Below are 21,512 nucleotides of genomic sequence, written 5' to 3'. Positions count from 1 at the left end.
GAGAGAGAATTATAGAGAGGAATGATAAATTTTAAAAGAGGAGGAAAAAAGGAAAAAGGAGGAGAGGGAAAGAGAAGGAAAATAGAGGAGAGAGGGGGAGAAGAAGAAGAAGAAGAAGAAGAAGAACAAGAAGAAGAAGAACAAGAAGAACAAGAAGAAGAAGAATAAAGAGGAAAAGACGGAGAGAGGGGGGAAAGCCCGAGTAATTCACTATATATATACCCTCTATATCGGGTGCATTCAAGGTTTGTTTATAAATATCACTACCTCTTAATTTTTTCTTAATAAAACATAACCCTTTTCTATTCAATCTGTAAGTAACCCCTTTATATGGAATCCTTTTGTATGTAATAAATATATACAAATGGTATTTTAAAAATCCATTACTTTGAATGCACGTGATACATACATATATTTATTATTGACCTCCCGAAGGAGGAAAGAGGAAAGAGAATACTCTTTTTTAAAGTAAATCTTTTTTGACAGTTTTTGACTTAGAGAGAGATAGAGAGAAAATGAGTCCCTAGGGAGAAAAAGGGGAAGAGAGGAAATAGAAAAATAGAGAGAAGAAAAAATATAGAAAGAGAAAAGAGAGTGAGAGGAAAAAACTTGAAAGAGAAAGAAAGGGAAAAAATGAGGAGAGAGAGACAGATAACAAAAAACCAAGAGAAAGATATGGAGAGATAAGAATATAAAGAAGAGGAGAGAGGGGGAATAGAGAGAGAGGAAAGATAAAGTTTAAACAAGAGAGAGAGAAGAAAAAAAGGAAAAAAGAGAAGAGGGAGACAGAGAGAGAAACAAAGAAGGAAAAGAGAGGAGAGAGCGAGAGAGAGAACAAAAGCAGGGAGAGAGAGTGAGTGAGTGAGTGAGTGAAAAGAAAAAAATATAAAGAGAGAATGAAGAGAGAGAGAGAGAGAAGAAGAGAAAGAAAGGAAAAAAGAGGAGAGAGAGTGAGAGAAGAAAAACAAAAAGAAGAAGAAGAAAGAGAAAAAGAGGAAGAGAGAGGGGAAAAAAGAGAAAAGAAAATAGTTTTTTTAAATTAAACTTTTTTAAACATAGTTTTTGACTTAGAGAGAGAGAGACATAGAAAATATATAATTTCAGAGAGAGAGAAAATAGGGGAGAGAAAGGGGAAGAGAGGAAAGAGAAAAATATATATAAAGAGAGAAAAGAGAGCGAGAGCAAAAAACTTGAAAGAGAGAGAGGAAAAGAAAAATGAGGAGAGAGAGAGAGATAGAGAATAAAAACCGAGAGAAAGATGTGACGTGCCCATCCATTGTCTGTCCAAGCATGCGTTAGCAGTCCATCGGGAAGCGAATCCTAAGCATCGCCGCCCGGCACTCCCTTGGAATGTCACGGGGTTTATCGCCTAGGGTTTCCCGAGTCTGCCTCGCAACGGAACGTTTGCGGCCAAACCCACTAGGATCGACCTGAAACTTGAGTCCCTATTGGTCAAGGTCTCCGGACAACGTTCTAGCGTCGAAACCTAGGAATTCCACTTTACACAGAGCTACCCAATCTGAAGCAAATCCATACTGCACTTGGTTCAAGGAAAATGAGAAACGGGAGGGATGCGCCGCTCAACCCCTCTGCCTATAGGGCATAGTCCCATTCCAGTCCCCTAAAACTGTATGAATTGGGTACTAAATCGCGCTGCCTAAAGGTTGAATGACGGTAAAATCTTGTGAGAAGAAGATAGACCCGTTGGGGGTTCTGCCCTCCTATCTCCCTCAATAGGCGTAGTTTAGTTATCTAATTAGCCCTATCACATTTATGTGCGACATGTAAAAGCAACTTCCTTAATTAAGCCTCTTAAGGAACAAGGTTCGTTCACGTAATCATATGGCACTAATACGAAAAAAAATTCAACCTGGTTCCTTAGAAGTAAACTTAATATTAGCATTTTATTAGAGATACAAGTCTTGTTTAAAAGAAACAATATCCGTAATCCGTGAGGATGCACTTTATTTCCTCCAAGATTCCGCCTTGCACTAGTAACATCTCGAGTCATGCAGATTGTTTGAGTAGGACTCGGAGGCAGGGAATTTAGAGCAAGAGCCCCCCCGGTCTCCAAGCATTCCTCCTACATTCAAACCAACCCGTGGAGAGACCTCTCGTGGCAGGTTTGGTCCACGTTCCCATCACAGCTATTTAGAATCCCCTTGGCTAGGGTTGGCCGCCAGGTGGGGGTGGTTTGGCACGCCCTCCAAAAGTTCTCAACCTGATTCATTATTCCCATTTCTTTTATGAGTTTGGGGTTATACAATCTTTTACAAGTGGTGTTCCTAAACTTACAAGCACAAACAATGGTGTAGGCGAGTGCTTGGGACATCTGCTAAGGTGGGGTCCCTATCTTTGACGTTTAGGGTTTGTTCTTCTTGCCTTGGCGACAATTCTGAATATCCTCTAGGGGATAGGGAATACCTTCTTTCCAACCCCGCTCATGTGTGATAGGAGCGAGCAATTATGCAATTGAATCTATATCCGATAGTTCTTGGATGGTAGTTGTCTTAGCTTGCTAGCCTTTTAATCCAGGGTTCTTGTCTTGGAAAAAATGACACTCTAACTCTCTTGTATTAACGTTAGATTGTGTCATGATTAATGGTGATATCTTCAAGGTTGTTTTAGCTTTATCGAGGCCAGATGTAGATTAGAGACCAATGAGTGTTTTACTTGTCTCAAGGTCCCCTTATGAAGTAACAATAGATTGACTCAATTACCTTTAATCCCTAAATAAGTTGAGTTAAGCCCCATCCTTGCGTATATAGGGTTCATTTTATTGAGCGGCCTTGAGTAATTTTAGCATTTCATATGCGCGACTTACAGCTATCTTTAATATGAATCCCTAGCAGCGCAACTGAAACTGATCATAATGCCACACAATCTAGATGCGCGTCATTCCTAAGACGATGATGCAATGTGGGGCTTTTGCTCTTGGGAATTCATTTCAATGCACTTATGCAAAACATAAATAGAAACTTGTATTTTTCTTTTGAGTGGGTGACGTGAAGTTATCAAGCCTAATGCAAATGCGAACCACTTCCCTCTAAAGGTTTATAGGAGCCTAATACCTGGCTTAGTATTGCAATGACCTGAATATACTTAACCGTTATCGTAGCAACTCACGATCCTCATGTACTTGATTCAAGCCTTTACTCCCACCTTTCCAATTTCACAAATTTCGCGAGGCAAAAAAAGTACGATTTTCACTTAATGATGAATATGCTTAATCGTCTCGATAACCCATTTTTTAGTTTCTTTTACCCCTCAAATGTGCTGATGCTAGAGCATAAATCTAATGCACTACGAGCACAAACAATAAAGTCCTTGATTTTAGTGTGCACAAATGCGAAATCATTTGTGCAAGTTGATCGTTTTAAACATGCCAGAGTGCAACAAAACACAATTCCCATCCTGATTGAATAATGTAACCTAATTGGTGGTTAGTTAACATAGATTTTTACCAGAATACTTCTCCTTTCTTAGTGAAGTCGAACTACGTTTTTAAGAGTTCCCCTCAAAGTAGAAATTATGGGGCGCACGTGGTTACCAAGTGTTGTGGTTCCTTGACCCGTGGCTCCATTGGTTGAAGGGGGATTTGCTCTCAATTGGACCTTGCTTCGCTTGGGAGGCATGGTTTAATTTTGGATTTTTCTTCGAGGCTACGCACCCAGGCTATAGGAGAGTTGATTCCTTACGGAAGGAATTTTTCCGTGGAGTTCCTCTCAAAGGGGGAAAAAAGGGAGGGTAAGCTTGGAAACCTTCAAAGGGGGAAAATCTCCCTCCCTCTCCCTCTCCCTCTCCCTCTCCCTCTCCCTCTCCCTCTCCCTCTCTCTCTCTCTCTCTCTCTCTCTCTCTCTCTCCCCTCTTACTCTCTCTTCCCCCCTCTCTCTCTCTCTCTGTTTGTCTCTCTCTCTCTAGTCTGACAGCATGGAAGAATTACGATCATAATCCCCTCCCTTGTTAGTCCTAAGGCATTTTTAAAGTATAATGGGGGGGGGGGAGGGGGAATTGTTAAGGTATGCCCCCCCCCCTTATTCCCATCAGGGCGGCCAAGTGGATGGCCGCCACCATGCAGAGTATGGGGGAGGGGAAGAGGGAGTAATCGTTTCCCTTCCCCTACATCATCCGGTCCTCCACCAGTCGTCGACCACAACGGCCCCCCTCCAACCTCACTAGCTGGAGCTCCCCCATCCCCACACGTCGTCAAATAGCAGCCCCCCTTGCGTCTACTAGCTGGTGGCGTGAAGAAAAAAAATTGGAGCATTTATTTTATTTTTAAAAAAATCATTTTAATTAGGGGGGTTATACGATGGGAGGGAGGGAAATGCTACATTCTTCCCCCCTTAAGGAATAGAGATCTCCTCATCTCGAAAGGAGTTGGGGGTATTGTTGGTTGAGAGTACTCTCATCAATCCATGTGTCATCTTCTTCTGGAAAGTCTTTCCACTGGATGAGGTGCTCCTTGAGGATTCTACTCCTCAATCTCTTTTCCTGAATGTCTAGGATTCTAGCTATCCAGAGCTCAAGGACTCCTTGGCTTGGCATTACAACTTGTTGATCATTGAGTACATGTCAAGGATTCTAGCTAGCCAGAGCTCAAGGACTCCTTGGCTTGGCATTACAACTTGTTGATCATTGAGTACATGTCTAGGATTGGATACATATTTATTTAGTAGGCTAACATGAAATACATTGTGAACTTTTACGTTCTCAGGGAGTTGGAGTTTATAGGCATTGGGCTCTAGGCATTTGAGGATCCTGTAGGGTCCGCAATACCTTGGACTCGATTTTTTAAATTCTCCCAATGATAGAGAACTCCTCTTGGGCCGTACATGAATAAAAACCGTGTCTCCCTCATTGAAGAGTCGTTCTTGTCTATTTAGATCTGCATAGGCTTTCTACCTATCCTTGGTGGCTCTAATGTCTTGTCTGATGGACTTAACCTGCTCATCCATTTCCTCGAGCATTTTCTTAGAAGCTTCTACCCTTAAAGTAGGATCTGAAAAGTTCAATGGGGTACAGTGATCCTACCCATACAATGCTTGAAAATGTATCATTTGAGTGCTTTGTTGGTAGGAAGTATTATAGGCGAACTCTACCAATGGTAGATATTGGATCCATTTCCTGGGTTCACGACAGCAATAATCTCTAAGGATATCTTCAATGACTTGATTGACCCTCTTTGTTTGGACATCATTTTGAGAGTGATAGGATGTACTGAAATAGAGTTGGGTCCCAATGGCCCCAAATATTCCTCTCCAGAAGTGAGACATGAAGAGGGAGTCGCGGTCACTAACGATTCTTCTAGGCAACCCATGGAGTCTGAATATCTCCTTGATGAACAGTCTGGCAATATCTGAACCTTTATAATTTGTCTTGACTGGAATGAGGTGTGCAACGTTGGTGAGCATGTCTACTATAACCATAATTGAGTTGTAGCCTCCTTGCACTAAGGGTAACCCAACAACAAAGTCCATGCTGATAAATTCCCACTTCATTTGGGGGATGTCGAGAGGTTGTAACTTTCCAGGCATCTTGACATGTTCCACCTTAATGCACTGGCAAGACAAACATTTTGTGACGTATTTGAGCACGTCTCCCTTAAGCCTTCCCCAATGGTAGCTCTTTCTGACTGTGTTGAGGATCTTGACATATCCAGGATGCCTTGAAAAGGGGGAGTCATGTGCTTCCCAAAGTATTCCCTATTTGAGTTTCTTGCTCGAGGGACCTTAAGTCTGGGGTTTTGGTCCTTTCCCAAAATTTCCTTTATCATCTCCAGATATATTGGATCATGGCTAGCTTCTTCCTTGGCTAGTTCAAGGATAGGTTTGCTAGGCATTGACACCATAGTTGCCAATGATTCGGCCATTGAGGGTTCCTCCATGATAAGAGAGTTGAGGAATGCCTTGCAACTTAGGGAATCAGTGACCACATTCTCTTTGCCAGGTTGATACCTTAGCTTAAAATCATACTCCTGCAGAACTTTGATCCAATGACGTTGCCTCATGTTGAGGTCAATCTGGGTGAAGATCCATTTAAGGCTCTTATGGTCCATGACCAAAGAAAACTTGTTACCAAGCAAGTAATGTCGCCAAAGTTTGAGGGCATGAATAACTGCTAGAGCAGTTCCAGGTCATGGGTGACATAATTACTTTCATGGGTTTTTAACTTCTGCAAGGAATAGGCTATAGGATAACCTTTTTGCATCAGTACACAGCCCAGTGCAAGTGAGCTAGCATCTGTGACAACTTCAAATTACTTGCTTAAGTCACGGAGCTTCAGAATTGGTGTTGTCACCAAGCTATGCTTGAGTTGATCAAAACTTGCTTGTTCAGAGGTCGTCCACACTATGGCAACTTGCTTTTTTAGCAAATTTGTGAGGGGTGTTGCGATTTAAGCATAGTCCTTAATGAGGATCATGTGCCAACCTCTTAATCTAAGGAAGCTACACACTTCTTTAATAGTAGCCAATTGAGACCAATCTTGGACATCCTTAACCTTAGTAGGGTCTACAGAGATTCCATCATTTGATACAATAAATCCAAGATATTTAATCTGCCTTTTGAGGAAGGCACACTTTCTCTTCTTAGTATAGAGCTTATGAGCCCTCATGGTCTCAAGGATGATGTGAACTTGGGATTCATGATCCGCCTCTTCCTTTAGCATGTTAAAGGTGGCAGGGGCATTAGTCAATCCAAAAGACATTACTATGAATTCAAAATGACCATATCTGGTATTGAATGCCCTGTTTGGAATATCCTCATCCTTGATGCAGATCTGATAATACCATGACCTCAAATCGATCTTGGAGAAGATTTTTGCTCCCTACAATCGATTGAGTAACTCATCTATCCTCGGAATGGGATATTTATTTTTGATGGTTACTTGGTTTAGGCCTCTATAATCGATGCAAAGTCAAAGTGTACCATCCTTCTTCTTTTGGAACAAGGCTGGAGCTCCCCAAGCAGAACTGCTAGGGCATATGTACCCTTGGTCCAATAGCTGTTTGAGTTGTTCCTTTAACTCAATTGCTTTAGGAATTGACATCTTGTAGGGCCTTTTCGCAATCGGTGCAGCTCCTGGCATTAGCTTAATCTCATGATCCACTTTCCTAGGCGATGGTAATTCAGTCAATTCTTCTGGGAACACATCCATCTATTCCATTAACCATGATGGTTCTTCATTAGTGTTCTCTACATGATCTGGTTTATTTAGCTTGATCAGGTAGACAAGTAATCCTTTTCTTATTCCTTGAGCTATTCGTGTTGCCTTAGATAGCTAGATCTTTGGTTTACATGCTTCTCCTTGTGTTATAACTAGCTCACCCTTAGGATTCCGAAAGGAGACTTAACCCTTTCCAGAATGAATGTGAGCATCATTGGGGATTAGCCAAGGGATTAGCCAGTCCATTCCCAGTAGGAATTCATGGACTCCTAGATTCATTACCCTAAACTTAATAGTTGTGGGCTCGTTTCTGAGTAGGAATTCCACCTTAGCAATTTGTCTAGTACAAGTGATTTCTCACCCATATACCAGTTCGACAAGCAATGTAGGGGCAGCTATAGTGGTTATCTCTAACCTTCTTGCACAGGTTGGTGAAATGAAAGAATGAGTGCTGCCACATGCAATCAAGGTTTTGAATTCCTTACCATGGTAGTTCGATGGTGTTTGAATCACCAAGAATTGGTGGTTCAGGCCTTTTTTATGAAGAGCGGCATGAACAGTTGCCCTCTCAATCTCAGCTTCCATGGACAGATCTTTGTCTTCGTCGATCCCTTTAGTGGTAATGTTGGAAGTTTTTTCCCTTCTCAATGTTGCACAACCACGGCCACAGGTAGCTTTGGCATGGCCTTCGAATTTCCCTTAATGGCAGTCTTCGCCAAGTTTGGGACATTCCCTTTTGAAGTGTCTAAGTTCATTGCAGTGGAAACAACGTAGACTTTGATCACTTCTTTGAGTGGGGACAAAGTCATTGATTGCATTTGCTCTTGGCTTCTTCTGTTGGCCTTGACTCTGTCCTTGCGCCCTTTTAATTTGAGCTTTCGACATCCCTAGATTCTGGACTCTGTAAGCCCAAGGTATGGACTTTGACTGGACTTCTTGGGCAATAGGTCCTGCTCTTATCGTTGCATCTTGCAAATTCGAAGGACGCATTGATTCCAACAGAGTGTTCATTGGTGGGTTCAGCCCATCACAGAACTTCGAGACTTGTTGGGGGATACTCATTGTCGGGGCGTATTTCAACAAGGAAACAAATTTCAAGTAGTACGCCTCTAGAGACAGACCCAACTATTTCAACTTAAAGAACTCATTCATCTTCTAGGTTTTTGACTACTTGGTCTTTACACCATTGCTTCCACCACCACAGCCTAGCTTCACCAGTGAGCTTGAGCTTGGCAATCATGGCTTGGTTCACAGGTGTTGTTCTGGCCGCACTAAAATAATCCTCCATGGATTCAATCTATATTTCAGCATCGACTTCAACAGTTTTTCCTTTTTTCGTCAAATTCTGGGGGTTTAATTTGTTTGAGAAGAAACTTCTTCTCTTAGGCCTCTACTGGTCTTAGTGCGGAAACAAGATTCTGGTTTTGCGCTTGGGGTTGTATCTAGTTACCAATTTAAACTTTCCGCATTGTTAGGATTACATTAACACTTCCTTATATAACTCAAATCAATGTGCACATATTTTCCATTGCTACTATGCAACAATTCGAATGAACATAAAATTCTTATTTAACCATAGGGAAGCGTAAGCCTCAAGTACAATTATTCGAGAATAGATAAATATTGGTTGAGATGATTTTCTTTTCAGGAGTTACATCAACGCCATGTTAATAATTCCCTATTGGATTCAACTACAGGGACATAATAGTAGTATGGATTTGGGGAATAGATTCTCAAGAAGAGATAAGTCATGGGAAGTTTAAGAAATCCCTGTTTTTGATAGCCATGACGTTCATTTTGCCCCATTACTTTAATTCTGTCCGCAGTGGTAAAACTTTAAGCACATCTTTGTAGATGTAGCGGTTTTGATCTACTTGTTAGCGTCTGATGTGTAGGGTCGAGTTCACACGAGCCTCATGGAAGATGAATAACTTGATAATCTTTAAGTCTTCCAACCACTTTAGCCTCTTCAGATTGTTTTGAAGATAGGCAAGTCGCTTGGCGTCTATGTAGTAGTATCTCGTGCTCTAAGTCCAATGCCTTTCCACATACAGCGGCGAGGGGTTGTAGAGCCGATGCAGGATCCCCATCATGTTGTACCATCCTGTGATAGCTTAACGAGTTCATAGCTGTCCTAAACATGATATGAACTATGAGGGACCTGCTCCATGCCTCCTAAGTCTAGAAGCGGCAGCAATCCACAAGTGAGTAAAAAGAAAAACATTTTCTAATGAAAAAATTGCCTCACTCTTCCCGATTTTTTCCTAATTGTTTTAGTCGTTGGTTGGCTCTGATACCAATTGTGACGTACTCGCCCATTGGCTGTCCAAGCACGTGTTAGCAGTCCATTGGGAAGAAAATCCTAAGTAACCCCGCTCGGCACTCCCTTGGAATGTCACGGGGTTTGTTACCTAGGGTTTCGCGAGTCTGCCTCACAATAGAATGTTCGTAGCCGAAACCACTAGGATCAACCTGAAACTTGAGTCCCTATTGGTCAATGTCTCCTGACAATATTCTAGAGTCGAGACCTGGGCATTCCAGTTTACGCAAAGCTACCCAATCTGAAGCAGATCCACACCATACTTGTTTCAAGGAGAATGAGAAACGAGAGGGATGTGCCGCTCAACCCCTCTGCCTATAGGGCATAGTCCCATTCTAGTCCCCTAAAATTGTATTAATTAGGTACTAACCCACACTGCCTAAAGGTCGAATGACAGTAAAATCTTGTGAGAAGCCTCCTAGTTCCCTGGGACCACCCTTCCATATGACAGACCCGTCGGGGGTTCTACCCTCTCGCCTCCCTCAATAGGCATACTTTAGTTATCTAATTAGCCCTATCACATTTATGTGCGACATGTAAAAGCAGCTTCCTTAATTAAGCCTCTTAAGGAACACGGTTCATTCACGTAATCATAATGGCACTGGCACGAAAATAAATTCAGCCCAGTTCCTTGTAAGTAAACTTAATATTAGCATTTTATCAAGGATACAAGTCTTGTTCAAAAGGAACAATATCCGCAATCCGTGAGGATACACTTTATTTCCTCCAAGATTCTGCCTTGCACTAGTAACAAGGGCCCTCGAGAATCTATCTCGAATCACGCAGATCGTTTGAGTAGGGCTCGAAGGCATGCAATTTAGAGCCAGAGCCCCCTTTGGCATCCAAGCATCCTCCTACATTCAAACCAACCCATGGAGGGACCTCTCATGGCGGGTTTAGTCCACGTTCCCATCATGGCTATTTGGAACCCCCTTGGCTAGGGTTGGCGGCCAACTGGGGGTGGTTTGGCACTGTCACACCGCGTAGGATTGAAGGTTACCATAGGGGTTTGGCAAGAGAAGAATTTATGGGGATTTAAGAGCTTTTACTTCGGAGATGGTAGAGATAAGAGAAGGGTTGAAGGTTTCAAGCCAAGTTCTTGAAGATAAGAGACAGTAGGGTGTAGATTCAGGGAGAGGAGTAGACGGAAGAGAAGGGGTTCGAAGAAATTGAAGACATAGAAGAATACTCCCAAAAAGAAATAAAAAATGAAGAAGAATACTAACAGAGATGAAGCCTATCAATTTCTTTCAGCATTATGAGAAAATATAACTCTAATAGACAAAAACGCATACAAAATAATACCTTCCTCTACGTTGCTCAGATCGCCAATCTGATGCCTTCATTAGCTCCGAAAGGAGGGTTAAATACCAAGACACCTGGCCAAAATTAATCCCGTTCACTTCTTCTTCATCTCCCACTTCAAAGTGCTATTCACTGCCTGGAAACAACGATTGCGCATCGCGCAATTTCGTCAATCTCTCTTTTTACATAAAATTCTCTCCAATTGGCTGAAAGCTACATGCTTTCTTTTACATGTCATCCTAATCTAGAAGTTCTCTATAGTTTTATGGATTTTTACAAGAGATAATATCAAGAATATCAAAAATTGGCTAAAAACTTGTCCAAAAAAATATGATATTTTGAACCATGGACACTAACACTAATGCCTAAAGTGGCATTGGCTCTCTAAATCTAAAAGAAAGCCACACTCTAGATTTTTTTATATGGTGTACGCGTAGCAGCACGACAGCCCGTCCTCCAAAAGTTCAACATGATTCATTATTCTCATTTCTTTTATGAGTTTGGGGTTACACAATCTTTTACAAGCGGTGTTCCTAAACTTACGAGCACAAATAATGGTGCATGCGAGTGCTCGGGACATCTGCTAAGGTGGGGTCCCTATCTTTGTCACTTAGGGTTTGTTCTTCTTGCCTTGGCGGCAATTCCCAATACCCTCCAAGGGATAAGGAATACCTTCTTTCCAACCCCGCTCCTGTGTGATAAGAGCGAGCAATTATGCAATTGGATCTATATCCCGACAGTTCTCGGATGGTAGTTGTCTTAGCTTGCTAGCCTTTTAATCCAGGGTTCTTGTCTTGGAAAAAATGACACTCGAACTCTTTGGTATTAACGTCGGATTGTGTCATGGTGAAAGGTGATATCTTCAAGGTTGTTTGAGCTTTGTCAAGGCTAGATGTAGAATAGAGACAAGTAAGTGTTTTACTTGTCTCAAGGTCTCCCTATGAAGTAACAATAGATTGGCTCAATTACATTTAATCCCTAAATAGGTTGAGTTAAGCCCTATCCTTGCGTATATAGGGTTCATTTGATTGAACGGTCCTGAGCAATTTTAGCATTTCATATGCGTGACTTACCACTATCTTTAAGATGAATCCCTAGCAGCCCAACTGAAATTGACCATGATGCCATGCAATCTAGATGTGTGTCTTTCCTAAGATAATGATGCAATGCAGGGCTTTTGCTCTTGGGAATTCATTTCATCGCACTTATGCAAAACATAAATAGAGACATGTATTTTTCTTTTGAGTGGGGGATGTGAAGTTATCAGGCCTAATGCAAATGCGAACCACTTCCCTCTAAAGGTTTATAGGAGCCTAATACCTGGCTTAGTATTGCAATGACCTAAATATACTTAATCGTTATTGTAGCAACTTACGATCCTCATATACTTGATTCAAGCTTTTACTCCTACCTTTCCAATTTCACAAATTTCCCGAGGCAAAAAAAGTACGATTTTCGCTTAATGATGAATATGCTTAATCGTCTCGATAACCCATTTTTCAGTTTCTTTTACCTCTCAAATGTGCCGATACTAGAGCATAAATCTAATGCACTACGAGCACAAACAATAAAGTCCTTAATTTTAGTGTGCACAAATGCGAAATCATTTGTGCAAGTTGATCGATCTAAACATGATAGAGTGCAACAAAATGCAATTTCCATTGTGATTGAATAATGCAACCTAATTGATGGTTAGTTTTTTACCAGAATACTTCTCCTTTCCTAGTGAAGTCGAACTAAGTTTTCAAGAGTTCCCCTCAAAGTAGGAATTATTTGGCGCACCTGGTTACCAAGTGTTGCAGTTCCTTGACCCGTAGCTCCATCGGTTGAAGTGGGATTTGCGCTCAATTAGACCTTGCTTTGCTTGGGAGGCATCGTTTAATTTTGGATTTTTCTTCAAGGCTACGCACCCAGGCTATAGGAGAGTTGATTCCTTGTGGAAGGAATTTGTCCATGGGGTTCCTCTCAGAGGGGGAAAAAAGGGAGGGTAAGCTTGGGGAAAATCTCCCTCCCTCCCTCTCTCTCTCTCTCTCTCTCTCTCTCTCTCTCTCTCTCTCTCTCTCCCCTCTTACTCTCTCTTTCCCTCTCTCTCTCTCTCTTTCTCTCTCTCTATCTCTAGTCTGACAACATGGAGGAATCACGATCATAATCCCCCTCCTTGTTAGTCATAAGGCCTTTTTAAAGTGTAATGGGGGGTGGGGAATTGGTAAGGTATGGGCCCCCTCTTATTCCCATCAAGGCGGCCAGGTGGATGGCCACCGCCATGCAGAGTATGGGGGAGGGGAAGAGGGAGTAATCATTGCCCTCCCCCCACGTCATCCCGTCCTCCACTAGTCGTCGGCCACAATGGCCCCCCTTCGACCTCACCAGCTAGAGCTTCCCCCATGCCGGCACGTCGTCAAACAGTAGCCCCCCTGCGTCTGCCAGCTAGCGGCGTGAGAAAAAAAATTGGGACCTTTATTTTATTGATTTTTTCATTTAATTAGGGGGTTATATGGCGGGAGGGAGGAAAATGTTACAAAAGATATAGAGAGAAGAAAAAAGGAAAAAAGAGGAGAGAGAGAGAGAGAGAGAGAGAGAATGATACTAGGAGGCATATTCCACGGTGGATTCCATGGGGTTTTGTGGTGGATTCCGTAAAACTATATTTATTTGCCGCGGTTCATACACAAGGTGGATTCCTTGTGCGAGAAGTTGATGGGGATGCTTGTCCTTTTCGGGCATCATGTTAATTTAATGTGCACGTGGGTGACTCCACAGTGGGTGATTCTGCAAAATACATATTTAAATTAATGGACGCTTATGAGTTTAGAGTGCACTCGTATTAAATTAAGGTTAGGATGGAGTTCCAACCTATTTATTTATTTTGTAGCTGAAGATTGCTAGGTATTCACTTTTTTCAATTTAATTTTATTATTTTTTAACAATTGTGAATGCTTCATTTGATGTGTAGAGCAGGTGGCGGTGGCGTTGGGAAACATTGGGCAATAGCGTGTATTCAAATTACCTAGAAGAAATTATCATTTTTGATGGGCGTGCATCATATCATTAAAGACGTAGTGCTAATATTTATTTAGACGCACTTATTTATTGAAGCGTTGACAAATATCTATTACTTTGTATGTGCATGGACGCACGGTTTAAATATTTTATTATCGGACATTGTATTTGGGCACAGTCCGACTCTTGAGTCGCCCAACCGCTTTATTCTTTATTTTGACAAAAGAAAACACAAAAGCTAAAGCATGCTTATTATAAAATTGGGCTATTTTTGAGCTTTGATATGAATAAATTTATAAATACATGCCTTGTGAAGCACTCACACAAGGCATGGGGGGAGATTGAACCCAATTGGTATTTTTGCCTCATGTCATACAAGTCTATTCTCTTGATTTTTGAGCTTAAAGTAGAGTTCTTTGTTCTTGGGGATCTTCCAGCGCTCGCTATGTACGCATCCAATATTCAATTTGTGCACCAATGGTATCAGAGCGAAGTTGAGATCAAGGGCTTCCAATTGCTTACCATCTCGCGTAGAGGCAAATCTCTTGGAATGAATGGGCTCTATAGTCTCGCAGCAATTCGTAAATACCAGCGTGTTCTTGGTAGTGAAGAACCCCCTACTGTGCTATTAGAACACGAAGGACCACTCTTTGCTTATGAAGGACCACCCAGGACGATCCTTTGTAAGTCTCTTGGGTATAATAGAGAACAGAGAAGAAACTTCATTAAGTTTAAGTTTATTAAGCTTAAAAAGCTTAAGAAAAGCTTAAGCTTTTCCAAAACTCGACATAGACGGTGGTAGCATGTACTCCCTGGCACGGCAACATCGATGTTAACATTCTCTTGTCCCATCACAGATCAGACGATTAGTCAAAGCTTCTTTCTTTCAAAGCTTAATCTTAAGGCTATGAGTTTACACTAAAGTTTCAAATTTCAATCTTTAAACTTTCCTCTAGTGGGTATTCACATGGAGTATTTCTACAAATCAAACCCGAACCGGTTCTATAACTCCTTGCAAGCCTCTATTCACACCCGTGCTGTGATAGAGATAATTTCAAGCACACAAAATGCTATACACAGTCTACATAGGCAAAGTATTCATTGAAGAAGGATTTCATCAATTTTCGTACTTGCAAAGAGAAAGATCGCCAAAAAGCCATTTTAAAAAAAACAAGCATTGTAAACCCAACTTTGAGCTACGCTCATCTTGCTAACAAGATTTCGAGTGTGTGAGGTTGTTTGAAATTTTGCAGGATGACCAATCAAAATATGGAAGATTTTATGGCCGAAGGTGACTTGTCGAAACCAACGACGGAGCAAAAACTGGACCTAATTATGATGCAGCTTCAAGAGGAACGAAGAGCACGTCAAACTTTGCAAGCTCAATTGGCAACTCTTCAACGAACAAGATGGATTGCAACCTGAAGATGTTATACGACGTACGATCGATGAGACACTTGAAGCACAATCTATTCGGAAAGAAGCCAAGATAACTAAAAGGAATTTCAAATTCCATACTTTTAATGGGCTACTTGATGGAAAGACTATCCTCGCTTTTATCAGTCAATTTGATGATTATTTCAATGAAGAACAGTATGCCGAAAAAGATAAACTCAAGTGTGTCACTAACCATTTAGTGGACAGAGCATCACTCTGGTGGACTATTATCCGCAAAAGCATTGATTGTCCTACTACTTGGAAGGCTTTCCAAAAGAAATTTTTGCAGAATCTTCTTCCACCTCAATTCCACGAAAAAGCAATAAAACAGTGGGATCTCTTGCAACATAGAGATCGTGAGCTTATTTCACAATATACCGAGTGTTTCTAGAATGCCTTATTGCAACTTCGAATACTCGAAGATGTACCTGAGGCGATCCATAAGCGCAAGTTTATGTCTGGTTTGCTTAGTCACTTCTATGTGGAGGTGAACATGTTCAAGCCAACGACTCTCGAGGATGCGATTTCTTTGGCCCATGATATTGAAGACAAAATTCGAGGACAAGAGAAGCAACCACAACAATTCCCAACTAACGGTAACTTCGGTACAAAGCAATTCAATTCTAACTTTTGAAGATTCAATCAAAATCTCTTTGTTCCATCTTCTTTCCATAAATCTTGGACATGATCCCCCGCTTTACCAACAAACACAAATCCAAATCCTAAGCTATCTTTCCAGCCAAATCCCAACATTCCCAAACTCCCAGCCATTACCAATAATGTTTCCAAAGCCAAACCCATAGTCTGCTACAAGTGCCATTAAGATGGACATCTAGCGGTGAATTGTCATCCAAAAAGCCAATTGTTCACATCAACTACTTGGGAGCGACTGGAGATGAAGACCATGAAGAAATGCCCAATTTCACAGAAGACGATGGCGATATCGGTACTACTTCAGATACTTTACCAGGTATGCCAAATCCTCATTCTTTATTAACGATGAAATGTCTTGTGCATGGTAGAGAAAAGATTGTTTTACATGATTACGGGAGCACACATGATTTTATTTCTGTAAAATCGGTCAAAGCATTGAATTTACATACTGTTCTGACCCATTATCGCATCAAGGCTGCATTCTTAGGCAGTAGATACAATGGAACACAAGAAGTTCATGACTTAGAAATTAAAATTGGCGATTATGTCGAGCACAAAAATTTCTTAGTTTTACCTTTTCAATCTAGTGACATTATTTTAGGAATGCCTTGGCGTCATAAAGATAATCCCGATATAGATTATTCCACGCATTCAATGAAGATTCATTCTAATGGAAAACAAATCACATTGCATGGTACACACATCCTTGAGAATTTTCCATTGCTTAGTCATACACAGGCTAAATGTGCATTAAGAAAAGGTAGCAAATCATACTTAGTATGGGTGAATGAAATTGAAGCTAAGGAAAATCATATGCATCCTACGCACGCACAATCCTGAAAAGAGTGAATTTTTATAAATCCACATTGAATACTTAGGACATATTGTTTCATCTGACGGTATTAAAGTTGATCCTAAAAATATAGAAGCAATTTTGAATTGGTTGATACCTAAAAATATGCATGAATTACGTTCTTTCTTAGGTCTTGCTAGCTTTTACAGAAAATTTGTGAGAATTTTTTCATTACTTGCATTGCCTTTGAAAAAATTATTAAAGAAATGTATTATATATCATTGGTCTGATAATCAGCAAAAGTCTTTTGATTTATTGAAACATGCCTTAACACATGCCCCTGTATTGCAACTACCTGACTTTAATAGACCATTCTTCTTAGTAGTCACTGATGCTAGTGGATCTGGAATAGGAGCTGTCCTTATGCAATATTCACATCCCATAGCTTACTCTAGCAGCAAACTTAAACCATCTGAACTCGAGTATTCCACCTATGATAAGGAATTGCTAGCAGTAGTACAAGCTTTACGTCAATGGAAATACTATTTAATGGGATTTGAATTCATGATCAAAACTAATCAAAAAAGTATCAAACATCTCCTTAGTTGGCCACAAATCTCTAACCGTCATATTAAATAGACTGCTTTTATTCAAATTTTTAATCCACTTATCCAATAGCAACCCGGAAAAAAGAATGTTGTTGCCGATGCCTTGAGTAGAACACCGACTATCCATAATATCTCTATGATATCTTTTGATTCCCTTATCCTTATGAAAGATACCTATGATCAAGACCCCAATTTTCAAGCTGATTGGAATAAAATAGTTGCAATTAATTGGATTCCAATAGATTCATTGTCTTATTCTAATGGATTTATGTTTTATGAGAAAAGGTTGTGCGTAACTGTTCCATTTCGATCATTTGTGTTGCATAAAATTCATTATCCTCCATACCAAGGCCATAGAAGCATTATTTCTACTTTACGTACATTGGTTGAAGATTTTTACTGGCCACAGATGGAATCTGATGTTTTTAACTTTGTATTTGAATGTTTAATTTGTCAAAGAGTTAAGTGACATCATGGTAAGCAATATGGTTGATTAATGCCTTTACCAATTCCAGAACAACCATGGGGACATATCTCAATGGATTTTATTACTGGTTTGCCTAACACCCAAGCTAATCATGATATGATTTGGACTATTTTAGATCGATTTAGCAAACAAGCATATTTCATTCCATGCAAGAAAACATTAACTGCATCTTAAGCTGCACAATTATTTTTGAAAATTGTTTTCACTAACCATGGTTTGCCAAAAGTTATTATTTTTTACCGTGATTCTAAATTCTACAATAATTTTTGGACTACTTTGTTTACTAATTTAGGTACAAAGTTTGATTTTTCATTTGCATTTCATCCTGAAACAAATGGAAAAACAAAAGCTACTAACAATACAATTTTAGATCTTTTGCATGCATACACAATTTCAAAACCACAAACAATACACACTTGCATTTACTTCAATTTGCATAAAATAACACACAACATACAGCTACACAGAAAGCACCTTTTGAAATCATTTATGGATATAGATTGCCTACACCTGTTACCTCATTGTCAAACAAAGTTAAAGCTGCTAATGATATTGCCAATATGCATGCTTCTATTTTTGTTGAAGTCAAAGACATGATTGTGAAAGCCCAACAATCATACACAAAACGAGATAATAAGAAAAGAAAAGCTATGAGTTTCAAAATTGATGATTATGTTTGGTTACGTATTGAAAAGAGAAGATTACAAAGTATTGAGAAACGTCCTGTTGTTAAGTTAGCTCCTAGATTTTATGGACCTTTCAAAATCATTCACAAAATCAATGACAATGCATTTAAATTAGAATTACCCCAATGCATTTAAATTAGAATTACCCCAACACTGAAAAATCCACAATACTTTTCATATCAGTTTGTTACGACCTTTTAAAGGCCAATTACTTGTTCACCATATCTATGAAAACCCTCCTTTGTTAGAAGAAGAAACTGAAATCCTTGAACTTGAAACTATTCTAGACACTGACTTAATGACCACTCAAACTGGCCGTAGATACTCTAGATATTTGGTTAAGTTTAAAAATCATCCTGTTGAAGAGGCCCAATGGATGCATGCCCATGACCTAAGTGCTTACCCCTCATTGCTCGCTCCACATTGAGCTAATAGCAATTGAGGACAATTGCTATCCCACCCCGGGGGTATAATGCCAAGAGGCATATTCCACGGTGGATTTTGTGAGGTTTTGCGGTGGATTCCACAAATGACGGGGACGCCTGTTCTTTTCGTGCATTATGTTAATTTAATGTGCACGTGGGTGACTCCACAGTGGGTGATTTCGTAAAATATATGTTTAAATTAATGGACATTTATGAGTTTAGAGTGTATTTATATTAAATTAAGGTTAGGACAGAGTTTCAACCTATTTATTTATTTTGTAGTGTTAGGACGGAGTTCCAACCTATTTATTTATTTTGTAGTGTTAGGACGGAGTTCCAACCTATTTATTTATTTTGTAGCTGAAGACTGCTAGGTATTCACTTTTGTCGATTTAATTTTATTATTTTTTAATAGTTGTGAATGCTTCAATTTCAGTTGATGTATAGAGTAGGCAACGGTGGCGTTGGGAAGCATTGAGTGATAGCGTGTATTCAAATTACCTAGAAGAAATTATCATTTTTTATAGGTGCGTATCTTATCATTAAAGGCGTGGCACTAATATTTATTTAGGTGCAATTATTTATTGAAGCTTAATAAATATTTATTATTTTGTATGCGCATAGACGTGCAGTTTAAATATTTCATTATTGGATATTGTATTTGGACACAACCCGACACTTGGGCCGCCCAACCGCTTTATTCTTCATTTGGACAAAAGCAAATACAAAAGCTAAAGCATGCTTATTGTAAAATTGGGCTATTTTTTAGCTTTGATATGAATAAATTTATAAATACATGCCTTGTGAAGTGCTCACACAAGGCATAGGGGGAGATTGAACCCAATTGGTCTTTTTGCCTCATGTCGTGCAAGTTTATTATCTTGATTTTTTAGCTTAAAGTAGAGTTATTTGTTCTTGGGAATCTTCCGGCGCTCACTATGTACACATCTAGCATCTGATTTGCGCACCAGAGAAGAAGAAGAAGAAGAAGAAGAAGAAGAAGAAGAAGAAGAAGAGATAATATGGACACACATAGAGAGAATTATAGAGAGAGGAAAGATAAAATTTAAGAGAGAGAGTATAAAAAGAAAAAAATCAAAGAAAGAATGAAGAGAGAGAGAGAAAAAGAAGAAAATTGGGGAGATAAAAAAATGAGAGAGAGAAAGAGAGAGAAGAAGAAAAAAAAGAAGAAAGAGAAAAAGAGAGGGGGAGAAGGGAAAAAAGAAAAGAGAATAGTTTTTTTAAGTAAAAAATTTTTGACATAGTTTTTGGCTTAGAGAGAGAGAGGAAATAAGGGAGAGAGGAGAGAAGAGAGAAAATATAAGAATAGAGAGAATATATATATATATATATATATATATATATATATAGAAAAGAGAGCGAGAGGAAAAAACTTGAAAGAGAGAGGAAAAGAAAAATGAGAGAGAGAGAGAGAGAGAATAAAAAACCAAGAGAAAGATACAAAGAGCAAAAAAGAAAGAAGATGAGAGAGAGAGGGAGAGAAAATAGAGAGAGAAAATATAAAATTTAAGAGAGAGAAGAAAAATAAAAAACAAGAGAGAGAGAGAGAGAGAGAGAAGAAAAGGAGGGAGAGAAAGAGGAAGAGGAGGAGAAGAAGAAGAGATAATTTGAACAGAGAGTGAGTTTTATAGAGAGAGAAAACATAAAATTTAAAAGAAAGAGAAAAGAAAAAATTTAAAGAGTAAAAAGAAGAAAAAAAGGAAAAAAGAGGAGAGAGGGGGGAGAAAGAAGGAAAAGAGAGAGAGAGAGAGAGAGAGAGAGAGAGAGAAGAAGAAGAAAAAAATAAAAAAGAGGAGAAGGGGAGGAGAAGAAAAGAGAGAGAGTGAGAGAGTGAGAGAGAGAGAGAGAGGAAATAAAAGGAAAGAGAGAAAGAGAAGAAAAAGAAAAAGAAGAAGAAGAAGAAGAGAAAATATGAACATAAAGAGAGAGAATTATAGATAGGGGAAATATAGAATTTACATACTTTAAGAGGGACTAAGGGGGGAAGGAAGAGAAAGAAGAAGAGAGAGAGAGGGGGGGAGAGAGAGAAAGAGAGGTAACATGGAGAGAGAATTATAGAGAGACAAAAGATACAATTTAAAAGAGAAAGAGAGAAGAAAAAAAGACGAGAGAGAGAATGAAAAGAGAGGAGAGGGGGGAGAGAGAACAAAAGTGAGGAGAGAAGAAAATGAGAGAGAGAGAGAGAGAGAGAAGAAGAAGACGACGATGACATGAGAACATGAAGAGAGAGAGAGAGAGAAGAAGACGACGATGACATGAGAACATGAAGAGAGAGAGAGAGAGAGAGAGAGAGAGAGAAGAATAAGAATAAGAATAAGAATAAGAATAAGAGAAGGAAAAAAGAGGAAAGGGAGAGAGAAGGAAAAGAGAGGCGAGAGGGGGAGAAGAAAAGGAGAGAGAGAGAGAGAAGAGAAAAAAAGTAGAAATAGAGAGGGAAAAGAGGAGAGAGAAAGAGGAGAAGTGGATATACAGATTCGTCATTATCATCTCCATTATTTGAGTGATAATGCTCCCTCTCAAATGTGACCAATTGTGTGCTCATCACATTTCTATTATAGTGTTAGACATGAGATAAACACTTGTGCATGTGCGTTTTTAGGGTTGGGGGG

This window comes from Lygodium microphyllum, chromosome 30, assembly GCF_053477565.2.
Source record: "Lygodium microphyllum isolate KBCC chromosome 30, Lygodium_microphyllum_v1.1.10, whole genome shotgun sequence".
Lineage (NCBI taxonomy): Eukaryota > Viridiplantae > Streptophyta > Polypodiopsida > Schizaeales > Lygodiaceae > Lygodium > Lygodium microphyllum.
This window is presented reverse-complemented; position numbering follows the sequence as displayed.